Source organism: Macaca nemestrina, chromosome 4, assembly GCF_043159975.1.
Source record: "Macaca nemestrina isolate mMacNem1 chromosome 4, mMacNem.hap1, whole genome shotgun sequence".
Taxonomy (NCBI): domain Eukaryota; kingdom Metazoa; phylum Chordata; class Mammalia; order Primates; family Cercopithecidae; genus Macaca; species Macaca nemestrina.
Genome location: NC_092128.1, coordinates 9,927,661 through 9,941,363, shown reverse-complemented (window position 1 = coordinate 9,941,363; position 13,703 = coordinate 9,927,661). Strand labels below are relative to the sequence as shown.

General features: G+C 45.1%; 1 pseudogene; it reads left to right on the top strand.

The window, feature by feature from the left end:
• Nucleotides 1-8,131: 8,131 nt before the first annotated feature.
• LOC112425419 (U6 spliceosomal RNA) lies at nt 8,132-8,244 on the top strand (annotated as a pseudogene).
• The last annotated feature ends 5,459 nt before the right edge of the window (nt 8,245-13,703 follow it).

Below are 13,703 nucleotides of genomic sequence, written 5' to 3'. Positions count from 1 at the left end.
CGGCCCTGGGCTGCGCGTTTAAAACTCCGAGCCCTAACGTGAGGTGCCCCCTTCTGATTGGCTGCACCACGACCACCAATCAGCGGCTGCCACTCGGTTTGCTGGGAGCGCACAGGCCAAGAGAGGGAGCGGAGGAGAACAAAGGCGGCGGGCCGGGCACGGGGAGGGCGGGACCTGGCTACGCCTCGGGGCGCTATTGGCCACCGGTGTCGGGGGCGGGGTAGGAGAGGCGGAGCCTGGGAAATATGGAGCGCGGCGGGGTTCGGCTCAGCATTCTGTGGCCGAGCTTGGCAGTAAGAACACGTGTCGGTACCGGAGCGGTGGGGAGCAGTGGCGAGCAGGGCGGTCCTCGCAACCCGCCGGGGCTCTGAGAGTTTGGAGACCAACGCGGGCAGAGGAGCACGAGCCTGTTGCTAGAAAGAGGGGAGAACGGGGTTTCCAAGTCCGCTACATGTTCGTGGGCTTCTTAATTTTTCTGCTCGAGCAAATAAAAAGTTTATTTCTCTCCGGAGTATTGAGCGGGGAAGAGCATGCAGTAAAGTGAACCCAGACTAGAATTTGGGGAAGCCTCTCTCCAAGGTTTCATCTAGGGGAAACAAGCCATCAGACTGTCTAAACTTTGCCTCGTCTTACTTAGTCCTCTAGTGATTTTCTGCAAAAGAAAATACCAGATAGGCAATCTAGTGGTTTACACAGATGTGAATATAAGCTTGAGGTTTTCCCTCTTGACCACTTTGGAGAAGAAAACTAGGTTACGATGACGATTTTTGTATATCAGAAAAGAAGCCCGTAATGTGCATTAAGTTTGAGACTTTTTTTTTTTTTTTTTTTTTTTTTAACACCTAGGAGTTTTAGAAGGCAAATAGGGAAAAGAAAAACCTATTTTCTCGTGTGTGCAGATTATTACGCGAGGAAGGAAAAAAAGGGTAACTCACAGACCTTAGCAATTAAAAAGATTTAATTTTTTTTGTTGAATGCCTATTAATCTGATGGTTCCTGGTCAATTTTGTAGGGCAGAACATTATGCAACTAACTCTACAGTACACACTTATTATTGTGCTATGAACGCTGGCTACCAGTTTGGTATCGTGTTATTTTTTGAGACAAGAATCTCGCTCTGTCACCCAGGCTGGAGTGCAGTGGCGCCATCTCCGCTCACTGCAGCCTCCGCCTCCTGGGTTCAAGTGATTCTCCTGTCTCAACCTCCCGGGTAGGTGGGACTACAGATGCCCGCCACCACTCCCTGCTAATTTTTATATTTTTAGTAGAGACAGGGTTTCACCATGTTGGCCAGGCTGGTCTCAAACTCATAACCTACCTCAAGTGACCCACCCGCCTCGGCCTCCCAAAGTGCTGGGATTACAGGTGTGAGCCACCGTTCCCAGCCTTAATATCATTTTAAAAGATAATCATGTTATTCAAAAAGAAGAGTCAGAGTTCTCATCTTTCTTCTTGTTTCCTATGACTCTGTTAAACTGAGAGGAATGAGGAGCCCATTTGCTCAGTGGTGGGAGAAACAATTTCACTGGCCTTTGGTCCATACAAAGATAGGAAGAAGGCTCTTGAAGTGCTGTCTGTATATGTACATAAACACACATGTATCTTGTGAAATTAAAGTAACAGTGTTCTTTTTGAAAGCATTTAGGGTATGGCTATAGAAGTTCATTCAACAAAACAGAACTTTATCAAGTTGGAAAGCTCCTTTCTCTTTATCCCTAAATTTTTCACTCAATTGTGTTATGGATACAAACAGGCTGGGAGACTACTGTGTTGAGGATCAGAACGGAGAGAGGTGAGAGATGATACTTTCATGACTATATATCCAAGATCTCCATAATTGGTTTCTTTAAGTGTAGAGAGGCTGGCTGTCAAATCATAGATATGAGGCAGGGCACAGTGGCTCACTCCTGTAATCCCAGCACTTTGGGAAACTGAGGCAGGCGGATCACCTGAGGTTCAGGGAGTTCCAGATCAGCCTGGCCAACATGGTGAAATCCCATCTCTACTAAAAATACAAAATTAGCTGGGCATGGTGGTGTGCGCCTGTAATCCCAGCCCCTTGGGAGGCTGAGGAGGCTGGAGAATCACTTGGAGGCAGGAGAATCACTTAAACCCAGGAAGCAGAGATTGCAGTGAGCTGGGATTGCACCACTGCACTCCAGCCTGGGCGACAAGAGTGAGACTCCATCTCCAAAAAAAAAAAAAAAAAAATCATAGAAATGGACCCTAGTTTGGAAATTCATTCATGTAAATGAACTTCTCCCTGGCTTATCCCCAGAGCTGTGATTTAACATTATGATGCTGGGTTTACAGACCAGTTTGAACATGCATTTTCCTCTGCTTCTGCACAGACTCCCTAGAGATGTGATCACACCACTGCATTCATCCTGGGTGACAAAGCGAGACCTTCTCTCAAAAAAAAAAAAAAAAAAAAAAAAAATCAAAGATCAATCTTAACTATAAATTCAAGCTCTTTAATACATATAGGGCTATTCAGGTTATTTCTTCTTCAGTGAGTTTCAGTAGTTGGTGGGAATTTGTCTATTTCATGTAAGTTGTCAAATTTATTGACATACAGTTTTTGGTTGTATTTGCTATGGTCTGAATATATCTCCCAAAATTTGTATGTTGAAACTTAATTGCCAATGTGATAGTAATAAGAGATGAGGCTTTTAGGAGGTGATAAAGTCATAATAGGTAGAGCCATTATGGATGGAACTGGGCCCCTTATAAAGGGCTTGAGGGAATGGGTTCATTCTCATCCACCATGTGAGCACACAGTGTTCATCCCCCTCTGCCTTTCCATGTTCTGCCTTCTACCATGTGGAGATGTATTAATGACAAGAAGGACCTTACCAGACACTAAATGCCAGCACCTTTATCTTGGACTTCCCAGTCTCCAGAACTGTAAGAAATAAATTTCTGTTCTTTGTAAATGACCCAGTCTATTTTGTTACAGCAGCAAGAATGTGCTAAGAGAGTATTCTTTTCTCGTGCTTTAAATCACTTTAGAGTCAGTAGTGAGGTCACCTCTCATTACTGATATCAATAATTTTTGTCTTCTCTCTTTTTTAATGATGAGTCAGGCTAATGGTTTATAAATTATATTCATCTTCTCAAAGAACCAGCTTTTGGCTTCACTGATTTTCCTTATTGTTTTCTATTTTCTATTTCATTGGTTTCCATTTCAATTTATATTATCTTCTGCTTATTTTATGTTGTATTTACTCTTTTCTCTGTAGTTTCTTAAAGTGAAAGCTGACATTGATTCGTGATCTTTTCTTCTCTTTTAATATGGGCATTTTGTGCTATAAAATTATTCCTGATTACTGCTTCAGACCTTAAATTAGGTGGGTGGAGATGGTGGCTATAGGGGAGTCTGTGTAAAGAATTAGAATGAGGAGAATTTGAAGAAAAGTAGGTTATTTGGCATAGCTGACATATAGTGAAAGGAGGTGCAGCACGGGATAATAAAGATGGAGAAAGAAGGAGCCAGGTGATAAAAGGCTTTAGCCTGAGGGCAGTAAAGTGTCAGTGAAGCAGGTGAGTGTGGCATGATAATATTTGCATTTTATAAGATCACTCTGGGGGCCGTGTGGGAGCAGATGTGACTAGTCAGAAAGACCAAATAGAAGTTGGTCTCACACTAATTTTTTTTTTTTTTTTTTGAGATGGAGTCTCACTCTGTTACCTAGGCTGGAGTGCAGTGGCACCGTGTTGGCTCACTGCAACCTCTATTTCCTGGGTTCAAACAATTCTCCTAACTTGGCCTCTTGATCCTGGGAGGCAGAGGTTGCAGTGAGCTGACATGGCACCACTGCACTCCAGCCTAGATGACACAGTGAGACTCTGTCTCAAACAAACAAAAAAACCCCAAAAAAACAGAGGAAGAAAAAGATAAAGAAGGAAAGAAATCTATAGTCCCACTACCCAAAGATTACTACTGTGAATGTTATGCCTTCTCTCCTTCTGCCTTTTTTTTATCCTTATCAGCATGCATACACAATACACACATTCACATACATAATTTTTTGAGACAGGGTCCGGCTCTGTCTCCCAGGCCGGAGTGCAGTGGCACCATGTCAGCTCACTGCAACCTCTGCCTCCCAGGCTCAAGTGATCCTCCCACTTCAGTCTCCCAAGTAGCTGGGACCACAGGTGCGCACTACCACATCCGGCTAATTTTATGTGTTTGTGTGTGTGTGTGTGTGTGTGTTTTGAGACGGGGTTTTGCCACGTTGCCCAGGCTGGTTTTGAACTCCTGGACTCAAGCGATCCACTCCTCTCGGCCTCCCAAAGTGCTGAGATTATGGGCATAAGCCACCAAGCCCAACCCACAGTTTTCTTTTTTATTAATTTTTTTTTTTTTTTTTGACTGCGCCTGCTCAGCAGGGCTACCCCATGGGCAATGTGCTGAGACAATTTTCTTTCACAAAATTGAAATACTCTGTATACAGTCTTTGGTGCTGTGCTGGGTGTTTTTTTTTTTAATTCCCACTTTCATTATATTAAAAATATTTTTCTACTTTATAGGCATTTTATTTAGAGAATAGAGACAAGATCTCGCTATGTGGTCTCAAACTCCTGGGCTCAAGTGATCCTCCTGCCTCAGCCTCCCAAAGTGCAGGAATTACAGGCATGAGCCACTGCACCCAGCCTACTTTGTGAGTGTTTTTAAATAATTATATATAGGCCAGGCACAGTGGCTCATGCCTGTAATCCCAGCAATTTGGGAGGCTGAAGCGGGTGGATCACCTGAGGTCAGGAGTTCGAGACCAGCCTAGCCAACATGACAAAACCCGGTCTCTACTAAAAATACAAAAAAAAAAAAAAAAAAAAAGAAAGAAATTATCCAGGAGTGGTGGTGGACACCTGTAATCCCAGCTACTCAGGAGGCTGAGGCAGAAGAATCGCTTGAACCCGGGAGGCAGAGGTTGCAGTGAGCTGAGATTGTACCACTGGACTCCAGCCTGGGCAACAAGAGTGAAACTCCATCTCAAAATAAATAAATAAGTAATTATATATAGTGGAAAAATAGGGACAAAATATGATTTTTTTTAAGACAGAAAACCTATTTTAAAGAAAAAAAAAAAACAATCCTTTTAAAGGTAACACTCAGAGATGAGAGGTGCACTTCATCCTCATTACTGTGGCGAGTATCTAGCTGAGTTAAGCAGTCACTGACAGGACAGAAAGGAAACCCATATGAGAGCGCACGCATCTTCAAGGAAATGAAGACTTAGGCACCAGCAAAGCTAGATTTGAACCATTTGAACCTGGTAACTGGTTGTGTACAATTCATTAGTTGACACTTTGATAGTATCAGAGCCACATATGTTCTTGATAAAGGATATGGGGAGAAGCACACTAAGACAAATTGTTGATTGGATACCACCTGTGGGGGCAGGGGTGGAGTTAGGCCCAGGGACGTAGTGGTGACCATCAGTTACTGTCATTTCCCTTGTGAAATTTATAATCTTGGGAAATTAGTGACCCCAGAACATGATTTGATAGGCACTGTGGTAAGCATTTAAACCTAAATTTTTTTCTATTGAAATCCCACAGTAATCCTATAACCTGAGTATTACCTCTGCCTTCATTTTACAGAAATCAGACTGAGACTTGGCAAGCCTGATTATCTTGTCCTGGGTTGTGCAGCTGTTAATCGTCAGAGCTGGGACAGGAACCTTCTGTCTGACTCCAGCATGCTTGTTTTTCATCTCTCTGTGAACTCTGATACTTTGTAAATACATACACCTTATTTACTTTTCTTGAAAGTGTATAAAGATGTCATGAAGAAACAGGGCCACTGTGTTGCCCAACTCCAGGAAGCACCGTTCATGTTGGAATCTCAGTGAATGGCCAGCCCTGGATCACAGCCACAGAGAATACGGTGTGAATGGCACTCCTTACAGCGGAACAGTGCCATCACCCTGCATTTCTTGAAGGAAAGTAGAAAACCAAGACGGTCCATTAAAGACATTTTTTGAGGAGGCGGCGGCAGGTGGGGGGGCGGGTGGAGGGGCGGGTGGGGGTGGGCAGGACTCATCCAGGATATAAACCCAGGAAGAAACTTTTTACAATTTTGCAATTTAGTTCTCAAACCTAATAGATATTCTATAGATGACATAACCCATAAAGAATTCAATTTAGGCCGGGTGTGGTGGCTCACGCCTATAATCCCAATACTTTGGGAGGCCAAGGCGGGTAGATCACTTGAGGTCAGGAGTTTGAGACCAGCCTGGCCAACATGGCGAAACCCCATCTCTACTAAAAATACAAAAATTGGCCAGGCGCGGTGGCTCATGCCTGTAATCCCAGCACTTTGGGAGGCTGAGGCGGGCGGATCACGAGGTCAGGAGATCGAGACCATCCTAGCTAACACGGTGAAACCCCGTCTCTACTGAAAATACAAAAAAATCAGCCGGGCGTGGTGGCGGGTGCCTGTAGTCCCAGCTACTTGGGAGGCTGAGGCAGGAGAATGGCGTGAACCCTGGAGGCAGAGCTTGCAGTAAGCCAAGATCATGCCACTTCACTCTAGCCTGGGCGACAAAGCGAGAGTCTGTCTCAAAAAAAAAAAAAATTACAAAAAAGTAGCTGGGCATGGTGGTGGGCGCCTGTAATCCCAGCAACTCTGGAGGCTGAGGCAGAGAACTGCTTGAACCCAGGAGGCAGAGACTGTAGTGAGCCGAGATCGCACCACTGCACTGCAGCCTAGGTGACAGAGTGAGACTCTGTCTCAAAAAAAAAAAATTCAATATAAAGCAACCAGATCTGTAGCTATAGACTTGGCATACTAAATCGGTCCAGCTGAGAGATTAGACCCATGCCCTTAATCTCGTAAGTATGGTGACATATCTGATGGAACTATCTATCTACCGACAGGAAATGAAACTCATTTGAAGATACAATCATATTCAGTGAAGGCAAGTCTTGGGGTCACTGGGTGATGAGGACAAGCCGATGGGAGGCCGATGTGGGAGGATCACTTGAGGCCAGGAGTTTGAGACCACGCTGAGCAACAAAGCAACATCAACCCTACCCTCCACCCTACATAAACTCTATTTTACAAACAAACTTTTAAAAATTAGCCTTGCATGGTGGCACACATCTGTGGCCTAAGATGAGAAGGTGCCTTGAGCCCAGGAGGGCTTTTTTTGTTTGGTTTTGTTTTGTTTTTCATTTTTTGAGATGGAGTCTCGCTCTGTCGCCCAGGCTGGAGTGATGTAGCACAATCTGGGCTCACTGCAAGCTCCGCCTCCCAGGTCCAAGCAATTCTCCTGCCTCAACCTCCCAAGTAGCTGGGATTACAGGCTCCCGCCACCACACCCGGCTAAGTTTTTGTATTTTTAGTATAGATGGGGTTTTACCATGTTCGCCAAACTAGTCTTGAACTCCTGACCTCAAGTGATCCACCTGCCTGGGCCTCCCAAAGTACTGGGATTACAGGCGTGAGCCACCGTGTGCAGCCAAGGCCAGGAGTTTGAGGGTGGGATGCAGTTAGCTCTATGATTTCACCACAGCACACCAACCTCAGCCTGGATGACAGCTGTTTTGTTTTGTTTTGAGATGGCGTCTCACTGTTGCCCAGGCTAGAGTGCAGTGGCGCGATCTCAGCTCACTGCAACCTCTGCCTCCCGGGTTCATGCCATTCTGCCTCAGCCTCCCGAGTAGCTGGGATTACAGGCGCCCGCCACAACACCCGGCTAATTTTGTTTTTGTATTTTTAGTAGAGACGGGGTTTCACCGTGTTAGCCAGATGGTCTCGATCTCCCCGACCTCGTGATCCTCCCGCCCGCCTTGGCCTCCCAAAGTGCTGTGATTACAGGAATGAGCCACCGCGCCCAGCCGACAGCTGGTTTGTTTTTTTTTTTTTCCTTTTTTTATTTTTTAAGATAAGGCCTGGCTCTGTCACCCAGGCTGCAGTGCAGTGGCGAGATCTCAGCTCACTGCAACTTCTGCCTCCCGGGCTCAAGTGATCCTTCCATGTCAGCCTCCCGAGTAGCTGGGACTACAAGAAGGCACCACCATACTTGAAGCCATCTTAAAAAACAAAAGAAAGGTCTGATATTCCTTGATATTTTAATATTGAATAATTTAGGTGAATTACATTAAATTGTTATCACATGCTCTCTTCGGCAGCAATATACTAAAAAGAAAAAAATAATTGGAATGATACAGAGAAGATTAGCATGGCTCCTGTGCAAGGATGACACACAAATTCGGGAAGTGTTTCATATTTTAACATAAACAAATAATAAATTCTCATCAAAGCTGACTTCATTGCTATTGTACAAAAAGCCTTACAGAAAGATATATATTCTTTTTTTTTTTTTTTTTTTTTTTTGAGATGGTGTGTCACTCTGTCGTCCATGCTGGAGTGCAGTGGCATAATCTTAGCTCACTGAAACCTCTGCCTCTCAGGTTCAAGTGATTCTCCTGCCTCAGACTCCCAAGTAGCTGGGATTACAGGTATGTGCCACCACGCCCAGCCAATTTTTGTATTTTTAGTAGAGATGGGGTTTTACCATGTTGACCAGCCTGCTGTTGAACTCCAGACCTCAGGTGATCTGCCCACCTTGGCCTCCCAAAATACTGGGATTGCAGGCGTGAGCCACTGCACCTGGAAGAAAACGCTGTTATCCTCCCACAAATCAGACTTCTATATACTGCTAAATTCAGGAGAAAAACTATGCAATGAGGACAGGAAAAGGAACCATATCAGAGTTCAAACTTGTCTAAGATTAGACATGAAAGATTGTGTCCTAGTTTAGGACATTAGAGTTTTATTCAGAAATCCGGAGAATTGGTCAGGTAGGGTGGCTCACGCCAGTAATTCCAGCACTCTGGGAGGCCGAGGTGGGCAGATCACGAAGTCAAGAGATCGAGACCATCCTGGCCAACATGGTGAAACTCCATCACTACTAAAAATACAAAAATTAGCTGGGAGTGGTGGCGGGTGCCTATAGTCCCAGCTACTTGGCAGGCTGAGGCCAGAGAGTCGCTTGAACCTGGGAGGAAGAGGTTGCAGTGAGTCAAGATCACACACCACTGCGCTCCAGCCTGGTGACAGAGTAAGACTCCGTCTCAAAAAAAAAAAAGGAAAAAAAAAAAAGAAATCCAGAAAATTATGTGGCTCAGGCCAAAATAAACTAAAGTTAAAAAAAATATATCTTTTTTTTGAGACAGAGTCTCACTCTGTCTCCCAGGCTAAAGTGCAGTGGCACGATCTCAGCTCACTGCAACCTCTCCCTTCCAGGTTCAAGCAGTTTTCATGCCTCAGCCTCTCATGTAGCTGGGACCACAGGCATGCACCACCACACCCAGCTATTTTTTTTTTTTTTTTTGGAGACAGAGTCTCACACTGTCGCTCAGGCTGGAGTGCAGTGGCATGATCTCAGCTCACTGCAACCTCCGCCTCCCAGGTTCAAGCGATTCTCCTGCCTCAGCCTCCGGAGTAGCTGGGATTACAGGCACAGGCCACCACGCCCAGCTAATTTTTTGTATTTTTAGTAGAGATGAGGTTTCACTATGTTGGCCAGGCTGGTCTTGAACACCTGACCTCATGATCCACCCGCCTCAGCCTCTCAAAGTGCTGGGATTACAGGCATGAGCCATCACACCTAACCAATTTTTGTATTTTTAGTAGAGAGAGGGTTTTGTCATATCAGCCAGGCTGGTTTTGAACTCCTGACCTCAAGTGATCCGCCTGTCTCGGCCTCCCAAAGTACTGGCATTACAGGCATGAGCCACCGTGCCTGGCCTAAAATACAGTATTTTATTTTTATTATTTTTATTAATTTGTTTATTTTTGAGACAGAATCTCACTCTGTCACCCAGGCTGGAGTACAGTGGCATGATCTTGGCTCACTGCAACCTCTGCCTCCTGGGTTCAAGCCATTCTCCTGCCTCAGCCTCCCAAGTAGCTGGGATTACAGGTGCATGCCACCACGCCTGGCTAATTTTTATATTTTTAGTAGAGATGGGGTTTCACCACATTGGCCAAGCTGGTCTCCAACTCCTGACCTGAGGTGATCCACCCACCTCAGCATCCCAAAGTGCTGGGATTACAGGCATGCCACTGGACCCAACCTCATAAAATACAATATTTTAAAAATTCCCTGTGTCTTATGTAATTTTTAAAATTTACTTTAAAGAGTCTTTAGAAATCTCATGAAATCAGTGACTAAACCAATGTCTTTTAGTCTTAGACAAGGAGAGATAACTATGTACTCTCAAAGGTACTTTCCCAAGGTATAATTAGAAATTTAGTGATGTGTATAAAAGTCTTGGTTTATTTACTCCCTGGAAAATGAAGGCAGAAACAAAACCGATACAATGCATTGCAGGCTCTTCTTTTATGATGTGACATACTGCGACACATTACCAAATGTTTTTACTTCTCGGAAATCAGCCTTAGATACCCCAAATGTTTAAGAACAAAAATAAAACAAAACAAAAACATAACCTGTCTCTATGCCTCTAAATGCAGGTTCGAATTTTTGTCAGGATACAGGGACAATTTTGAAAGCCTGAATAGTTGAATCCTCTTCCATAGATACTAATTCCCAACCTGTTTGAAATAGAGAAGTTCATGGATAAAACTAAGAAAATGGCCAGGTGCAGTGGCTCATGCCTGTAATCCCAGCACTTTAGGAGGCCAAGGCAGGCAGATCACCTGAGGTCAGGAGTTCAAGAGCAGCAAGGCCACCATGGTGAAATCCTGTCTCTACTAATAATACAAAAAAATTAGCCAGGCGTGGTGGCACACGCCTGTAATCCCAGCTACTCAGGAGGCTGAAGCAGGAGAATTGTTTGAACCCGGGAGGCGGAGGTTGCAGTGAGCTGACATTGCACTCCAGCCTGGGCAACAAAAGCAAAACTCTGTCTCCAAAAAAAAAAAAAAAAAAAGAGCCTAAGAAAATAAATGTACAGCCATAAAAAAGAAGAAAATCATGTCCTTTGCAGCACCATGAATACAGCTGGAGGGCATTATCCTAAGTGAATTTCTGCAGAAAGAGAAAACCATATACTGCATATTCTCCCTTGTAAGTGGTAAACATTTGGTACACATGGACACAAAAATGGCAATGGTAAATACTGGGGATTCCAAAAGGGGAGGCAGTGAAGGGGCCAAGTGTTGAAAAAGTACCTTATTGGGTACTATGTTCTCTACTAGGGTGATGGGATCATTAGAAGCTGAAATCTCAGCATCAAGCAATCTACTCATGTGACAAACCTGCACATGTGCCCCCTCAATCTAAAATTAACAAAAAGGAAGTATACTCACCTAAATTAGTACCACCCCTGGTCTACAACACAGTGTTCCCTAAGAAGAAATCCTCCTAGCACTGGGTCTGGCCAAATTGACAAGACACCAAGTTTGATTTGGGAAGCCACACATAGATATGCAGTTTGCTTCTTCTAAATACTTGGTCTGGGCCAGGCATGGTGGCTCACGCCTGTAATCCCACCAATTTGGGAGGCCGAGGCGAGCAGATCACCTGAGGTCAGGAGTTCAAGACCAGCCTGGCTAACATAGTGAAACCCTGTCTCTACTAAAAATACAAAAAATTAGCCTGGTATGGTGGTGCATACCTGTAATCCCAGCTACTTGGGAGGCTGAGGCAGGAGAATGACTTGAACCGAGGAGGCAAAGGTTGCAGTGAGCAGAGATCATGCCATTGCAGGCCAGCCTGGGTGACAGAGCAAGACTCCATCGAAAAACAGATAAACAAAAAAAGAGACAAACTTGGTCTGAAAGTGTTACCAAAACACCAGATATTTGGTCTAGGTTCTGCCGCTCACCGCACAGAAAGCCAATCACTGAGACAACTAGCATTGCCAAGGAGGAAGGCTTTAATCGGGTGCAGCAGCTGAGGAGATGGGAGCTCAGTCTCAAATCCATGTCTCTGACTAAGAAAACAACTGATGTATAAGCAGGGAAAAAAATGTAACAATGTGTAAGAAAACAGGAGCTAGGGAGGGGAAGGAGACATCTGGTGTGATGATCTGGTGAGTTTCAGTTCTTTGATACTTCCTGAAGGTCCTTTCCTGAGGAAGGAACTCAGATAAAACAAAAACAAGTTTCAAGCTTTAAGGGCAAAAGGGTCAATTTCTATGTTTATCTAAAAACAAGGCTGGGCGCGGTGGCTCACGCCTGTAATCCCAGCACTTTGGGAGGCCGAGGCGGGCAGATCAGGAGATTGGTCAGGAGATTGAGACCACAGTGAAACCCCGTCTCTACTAAAAATACAAAAAATTAGCCGGGCGCGGTGGCGGGCGCCTGTAGCCCCAGCTACTCAGGAGGCTGAGGCAGGAGAATGGCGTGAACCCAGGAGGCGGAGCTTGCAGTGAGCCGAGATCGCACCACTGCACTCCAACCTGGGCGACAGCGTGAGACTCCGTCTCAAAAAAAAAAATAAAAAATTAAAAAAATAAAAAATAAATAAAAACAACTGTCTATGGGACTGTGGGGCCAGTTGCAAAAGCATCTCTCTCCCTCTGGTGCTAGACCAGTCTTCACCAGCCTGTTCACCCACTTGGCCCTTGATCATCCTCACCTCCATGTGTTACTCTCACTGTGCTCCACCTCAAAATGCCTGCACTCACTTTCCTTCAATGACCTACCCAAGTTTCACCTTATTCCTGAAGACTTACCCAGTTATTCCAGCCCACATTAAACTCTTTCATGTTTGGCATTTCATTATTTGCTTTTTTTTGACACAGTCTCACTCTGTTGCCCAGACTGGAGTGGCAGTGGCATGATCTCAGCTCACTGCAACCTCCGCCTCCCAGGTTCAAGCAGTTCTCCTGCCTCGGCCTCCCAAGTAGCTGAGATTACAGGCACACCACCATGACCAGATAATTTTTTTTTGTATTTTTAGTGGAGATGGTGTTTCACCATGTTGGCCAGGCTAGTCTCAAACTCCTGACCTCAAATGCTGTACTTGCCTCAGCCTCCCAAAGTGCTGGGATTACAGCTGTGAGCCACTGCGCTGGGCGTCGTTATTTGCTATTGTAATTGGTCTTTATTTAATGTACATTTGTTTTCCTCCATAAACATTATATTCACTGAGTGAGTTTTGTTTGTTTGTTTTTTTGAGACAGAGTCTCGCTCTGTCACCCAGGCTGGAGTGCAGTGGCGCGATCTTGGCTCACTGCAAGCTCCGCCTCCCAGGTTCACGCCATTCTCCTGCCTCCCCCTCCTGAGTAGCTGGGACTACAGGCGCCCGCCACCACGCCCAGCTAATTTTGTTTTTGTATTTTTAGTAGAGACAGGGTTTCACTGTGTTAGCCAGGGTGGTCTCGATTCCTGACCTCGTGATGTGCCCGCCTCAGCCTCCCAGTGTGCTGGTATTACAGGCGTGTGAGCCACTGTGCCCGGCCTGAGTGAGTTTTGAAATACTGTGTTGCCATTTTCCTACACCTGAATTAAAGTGTCCCCCAAAATTCATGTCCTTCCCAGAACCTCTGACTGTGACCTTATTTGGAAACAGGGTCGTTGCAGATGTAGTGAATTAAGATGAGGTTGTACTGGAGTAGAGTGGGTCCCTAATCCAATCTGAGTGGTATCTTTATACCAGGAGACACAGAGACATACAGAGGGAAGATGGCCATGTGGTGACATATGCAGGGATTGGAGTGATGCAGCTACAAGCGGAAGAATACCAAGAATTGTTGGCAGTTGGGTCTGGCGAGGT